At 39.5% G+C, this 6664-nt stretch overlaps 1 pseudogene; it reads left to right on the top strand.

Moving 5' to 3' along the window:
• The first annotated feature begins 1551 nt into the window (after positions 1-1551).
• LOC108286465 lies at positions 1552-2307 on the top strand (annotated as a pseudogene).
• Positions 2308-6664: the final 4357 nt, after the last annotated feature.

Raw genomic sequence — 6664 nt, 5'->3', positions numbered from 1 at the left:
ATGTATCCAAAGGATTATAAATCATTGTACTATAAGGACACGTGCACACGAAATGTTCATTGCAGCACTGTTTACAATAGCAAAGACCTGGAACCAACCCAAATGCCCATCGATGATAGACTGGACAGGAAAAATGTGGCACATATACACCACGGAATATTATGCAGCCATCAAAAACGATGAGTTCATGTCCTTTGTAGGGACATGGATGAACCTGGAAGCCATCATTCTCAGCAAACTGACACAGGAGCAGAAAAGCAAACACCACATGTTCTCACTCATAGGTGGGTATTGAACAATGAGAACACATGGACACATGGAGGGGAGCACTACACACTGGGGTCTGTTGGAGGGAAATAGGGGAGGGACCATGGGGAATGGGGAATTGGGGCGGGATGGCATGGGGAGAAATGCCAGATATAGGTGAGGGAGAGGAAGGCAGCAAATCACACTGCCTCGTGTGTACCTACGCAACAATCTTGCATGCTCTTCACATGTACCCCAAATCCTAAAATGCAATTAAAAAAAAAAAAAGCTCATCATCACTGGTCATTAGAGAAATGCAAATCAAAACCACATTGAGATACCATCTCACGTCAGTTAGAATGGTGATCATTAAAAAGTCAGGAAACAACAGATTCTGGAGATGATGCAGAGAAACAGAAACACTTTACACTGTTGGTGGGAGTGTAAATTAGTTCAACCATTGTGGAAGGCAGTTTGGTGATTCCTCAAGGATCTAGAATCAGAAATACCATTTGACCCAGCAATTCCATTACTGAGTATCTACCCAAAGGATTATAAACCATTCTAGTATAAAGATACATGCACACGTATGTTTATCATGGCACTGTTCACAATACCAAAGACTTGGAACGCACACAAATGCCCATCAAAGATAGACTGAATAAAGAAAATGTGGCACATATACACCATGGAATACTATGCAGCCATAAAAAAGGATGAGTTCATGTCCTTTACAGAGACATGGATGAAGCTGGAAGCCATCCTTCTCAGCAAAGTAACACAAGAACAGAAAACCAGACACCACATATTCTCACTCACAAGTGGGAGTTAAACAATGAGAACACAGGGAAGGGAACTTCACACACCGGGGCCTGTCAGCAAGTGGGAGGTTAGGGGAGGGATATCATTAGGAGAAATACCTAATGTAAATGACGGGTTGATGGGTGCAGCAAACCACCATGGCACATGTATACCTATGTAACAAACCTGCACATTCTGCCCATGTGTCCCACAACTTAAAGTATAATTAAAAAAAAAAATTAGAAGGAAAGAGAGAGAAAAACAAGACCACTCTATAGTCAGGCTTGAGCCGACATGAAATCTAAGAAGTACACTGCTTTTCTGCCCTCTCTCCCCTCCCACCTGCACTGCCCCCTCAGGCTCCTGCTAAATCAGCACCACTGGCTCCTTTCAGCTTCCATCATGTTTGTCTAATCCGGATGTCATCAGTCACCAAGAGAAGCTCTCTAGTATTTATATCTCCCGAAAGATCACCAACAGGCTATGCCTGCGGGGAGAGGGAAGATGGATAGGACACAGGGTAACATTCATGATGACTGCTCATTGGTGGAAATGCCTCCATTGATAGCCCTGAGGCTCTAGGTACCAAAAGCATAGTAATCACTGGTGGTGTTGCCACTTGCAGGAAACCAGCTTCACGAAAGAAGTCATAAGAAGTACATCAAAGGTACATGAAATTAACGCCTGTTATTCGAGCACTTTGGGAGGCTGAGGCGGGTGGATCACCTGAGGTCAGGAGTTTGAGACCAGCCTGGCCAACATGGTGAAATCCCATCTCTACTAAAAATACAAAAATTGGTCAGGCATGGTGTTGCACATCTGTAATCCCAGCTACTGGGGAGTCTGAGGTAGGAGAATCACTTGAACTTGGGAGAGGGAGGTTACAGTGTGCCAAGATCATGCCACTGCACTCCAGCCTGGGTGACAAAGTGAGACTCTAACTCAATAAAAAAACAATAAAAGTACATGAAATTAATCACAGGCAAACTTGAACAGAGGCCAGAGAAAATAAAACTCTTATGGCAGGGGCTACAGAACAAATCAAACATATCCTTGCTAATTTCAAAAACTACCAGTTCTCTATTGGTGACACATGATTCCAAATGGCACGCTTGCTCTACTGGATTACCCTGAGGTTGGTGTGAGCCCCCCATATATGATTTTCTTTAGGGGTGGTTTAGAAATGGAAAAATGTTAACTAATTTGGCAATTAACTTTGGATCTATCGCCTGTCATCATAACTGGCTGCTGCTTGTCATCCACACAACTTGATGAAATGGAACTGAGTCATCTTGAGTTTTTCATTTATTCTGATTTATTTGAAGTAGAGGCATTGCTTTTAAGGAAACAATATGTTATGTAGGTTGTCTAAAACCAGAATTCATTTAAACTCATTTGATAAACTACCTCTTAGTTTAATACATATTAATACTTATATTAAATCCATCTTGTAGCTGCTTTTTCCCAGGGACAACTGGCTGTAGGCCACTAGAAGAAAGCAAAATACTGTCATCAGATCACTTTACAGCAGAAACTCCTTCTGGGACAAGAATATAAAAAACAAGAATCTTTTTTTTTTAATTGTAGAGACAGGCTGGTCTCAAACTCTTGAACTCAAGCAATCCTCCTGCTCTGGCTTCCCAAAGTGTTGGGATTACAGGCATGAGCCACCATGCCTGGCCTAAAAAACAAGAATCAAAAGTTTTAATTCTGAGTTGCAGTAGAGAAAGACTATGCTCATAGCAGTGCCAGCATGGGAAGTGGAGCCTTACCCATTTTATTGCCTAAAATGAAAGTAGTAACTCTGGAAGAGATTGCCAAGAGAATAAAAAAAGATAATTCAGTTGGAAAAAAAAAAACTAAGGCACTACGCAATGACACACACACACAACCAAAACATTCCCCACACCTGGTATAAATGAGTGGCTGCTGCTTCTCCACTGACAGTTTTAATCCCTTTCCATTCCATTTGTTTCATAGATAAAATTATGATACTAAATCAGTGGATTGTCCCCACTTTCTGACAGTGCTCAATCCTGCTCAAACTTCTGATTCTTCAACTCTCAAAAATAACCTTCGGCCAGGCGTGGTGGCTCATGTCTGTAATCGCAGCACTTTGGGAGGCCGAAGTAGGAAGATTGCTTGAGTCCAGGAGTCCCAGGCAACATAGTGTGACCTCATCTCTATAAAAAAGACCTCAAATATTATCCAGGCCTGGTGGCATATGCCTGTAGTACCAGCTATTTAGGAGGTTGAGTCGGGAGGATCATCCGAATTCAGGGAAGTCAAGGTTGCAGTGAGCCACGATTATACCACTGCACTCCAGCCTGGGTGACAGAGTGAGACCCTGTCTCAATTTTTTAAAAAATATCAAATAAAAATAACCTTAACATAAAGGCTAAATTCTACAAGGAGCATTTTTTCGCTCCCTCTTGCCAAGACACTCCCTATTTCCCCAGCGTGCAGTCTCCCTCTCTGCAGCAATAAACATAATCTTAACTACAAGATGTATTTATGGTACTCTTTGATTGTGTATGAGTGTTAACAGATGTGGAGGACCTTATCAAGATAAACCTGAGACTCTTTCTACTGTAAACAGATTTTTAACCCAGTAAGAATGTACATGCATTATCTGAAATCCTTTTTGTCCTCATCTGCTAGCCCCCCTCCACCCGCCCAACACTGCAATGTGTATGTTGAGTTGAATCTGAATCTAAACTCAGATTATTTGATTGAAGCCATTCAATGTAAGATTTATCTTGTGTTCCTAGAAATAACATCTTCAGAACTTTTTGGAATGTCTAATCGTAAGTTTATTTTCTTTGATAAACTTTTTGGGATGTCTGATCATAAGTTTATTTTCTTTGATAAAAGATGTCCAGTCTTATAAAACTTGCTTTTGTTTTTCTGGGTGATTATCCAATATCCTGAATCTCATTTTTCTATAGCAAGAAAAGTCTATGGAGAGAGGATGAGCATAGGCCCAGTGAGTCCATCCTGCAGGTGTTACAGGGCTGAGGAGTTCCAAGGGTCTCATTAGACCAGTGCCCCGTACATAAACTTTGCCTTGGATCTCTTTTTCAAAACTCTTCAAGGATCGTTTCCTCCATCTTGTCTTTGTGTCTCTGAAAATGTCTTTATTTTGCTTTATTTCCCCAGAGGCTTCACTGGTGATGACTTGTCTTTGGCCAGGTTTGGGAGACATGTCCTTCATAAGCACCGTTCTAATCAGCTCAGAAGAATTCTGGCTCTAAAATTCTGCCTCCTCAGGCCAAATACCTACATTTCTTCATGCTGTCTTGCTTCGGAGTCAATTCATGCAACTATCATTCCTTCTTTTTCTTCTCTCTCTTTTTTTTTTTTTTTTTTGAGCAAGGGTAACATGGGTTTTTATTTATCTATTTTAAGTAACAAATAAAAATGGTATTATTTATAGTATACAGTGTGATGCTTATGCACCTATCCTTCTAACTGGCACAATTTCTCAGAGAAAATCCAGGATTATAGTGGCCACTTTTAGAAATCTTTGGTATAAACAAGACTGTTCATTTGAGATGCTCCTTTAGGAAAGCAAAACACAAGTTTAACTGGCCAATGGTCTGCTTTCTTTCTTTCTTTTTTGCTGCCGACCCCACCTGGTCTGCTTTCTTAAGATGAGGAGGCTTCCAAGTGCAATTTGCCCTTTAAAACTGCCTCTCTAAAAAATCCTTTGAGTCCACTGGAAAGTCTGAGAACTCAAAGAAGGTTCACGTATGTCTCCATCTGATTCCTATTCCTCTCATTCCTGTTTGTCTTTCCTTTCTTTCTCCAGATTTCCAATGGTGTGTGCATTTTAAACCTTGATCATATTCATATCCCTATGCCATATATTAACAAAAAACTTCTCAAACCCCAGGATGGACAGGAAAATAAATGTATATTGAAAAATGCAGACCTGTCATGACCACTAGCAATTATATTTTGATAAGACCAGAAGACACAAAAACGTGATGAAAATAATTAGCATAACCCTGAGAAGAATGTACAAATTAACAAAATTTTTAAGGAAAATTTAATAATTTTTTTCAGCAAAGAGACCTGTCAATATTTTAAACAAAGAGGTTATGGGAAAATTAACAGTCCTATCCTAAGCTAAAAGAAAAAGCAAAAACATAAAACTGTGTTGTCTTTTACAATTTCATCTTGCTAAAAGCTTGGAGTTCAAAGGAAATAATAAGACAGATTTAGGGTGGGTACAGTGGCTGATGCCTGTAATTCCAGCACTTTGGGGGTTGAGGTGGGCAGATCACCTGAGGTCAGGAGTTTGAGACCAGCCTGACCAACATGGTGAAACCCCATCTCTACTAAAAATACAGAATTAGCCAGGCATGGTGGCAGGCATCTATAATCCCAGCTACTCAAGAGGCTGAGGCAGAAGAATTGCTTGAACCTGGGAGGCAAAGGTTGTGGTGAGCCAAGATCACGCCATTGCACTCCAGCCTGGGCAACAAGAGCAAAACTCCATCCCTCACCCCCACCCCCCGCCAAAAAAAAAGAGAGATTTAAGCTAATGCCATTGGATAGGGTTACAAGATTTAAAAAGCTGACTACACAGAGCTTTTGGCATAATCTAAAGAGTCTTTCAACTTCAGTTATTAATGTAGACATTTAAATTTTTTTAAAGGTTTATGTAATATTCTTAATTAAAAAGGTAAATCTCAGATTGAGTCAATCTAACAAACTAGAGTTAATATTGGTTTATAGACAAATAATATTGATTGAGAGGTAACACTGTCTTTCCCAGATTTCCTCATATGAGAATTTTGTTAGCACAATATTTTAGTCTGTGCAAGACTGAAGTTAAGTTTCTCAAGATTAAAATTTTCTAAACTCCTTTTGTTGGTGAAGTAAATATCAGATAACAAAAATATAAAATTGTATTAAATTAATTGAAATGGTAATAGCAAATGTCTTTTTAAAGGGCTTAACACTGTGAAATTTTTATGCTGCTACAAATGATAAAGGCTTAATGTCCTGGCTAGTATCCAGGTCCTTCATTAGCGTTGAGACCGTAGATAAAAATTTAGCTCATTAATAAGTTATCACTGAATGCTCAGAAAGTATATGAGGAAGAAAAAATACAGAAATTTAGTCACTAAACATAGTTTTAATGTGCCATTACTTCTTAAAATGGCTAAAAGTTTGTATAAATGCTTTTAGAATTAGAATGTCATATATTTATTTTTGCCACTTTATATTTGAATTAATAATCTAACGTGTATTCACTGAAAAAAAAAGATAAGACAATTCATGTTCTTTAATTTTCTTTTTTTGTTTGTTTTATTTGTTGGTTTTTTTCTTTTTATTGCATTTTAGGTTTTGGGGTACATGTGAAGAACATGCAAGATTGTTGAATAGGTACACACGTGGCAGTGTGATTTGCTGCCTTCCTCCCCAACACCTATATCTGGCATTTCTCCCCATGCTATCTCTCCCCAACTCCCCACCCCCAGCTGTCCTCCCCTGTTTCCCCCCAACAGATCCCAGTGTGTGATGCTCCCCTCCCTGTGTCCATGTGTTCTCATTGTTCAACACCCACCTATGAGTGAGAACATGTGGTGTTTGATTTTCTGTTCTT

Source organism: Cebus imitator, unplaced genomic scaffold (assembly GCF_001604975.1).
Source record: "Cebus imitator isolate Cc_AM_T3 unplaced genomic scaffold, Cebus_imitator-1.0 Scaffold319, whole genome shotgun sequence".
NCBI classification, from domain to species: Eukaryota; Metazoa; Chordata; class Mammalia; order Primates; family Cebidae; genus Cebus; species Cebus imitator.
The sequence above is the reverse complement of the archived record's forward strand: the minus strand, read 5'-3'. Positions and strand labels throughout refer to the sequence as shown.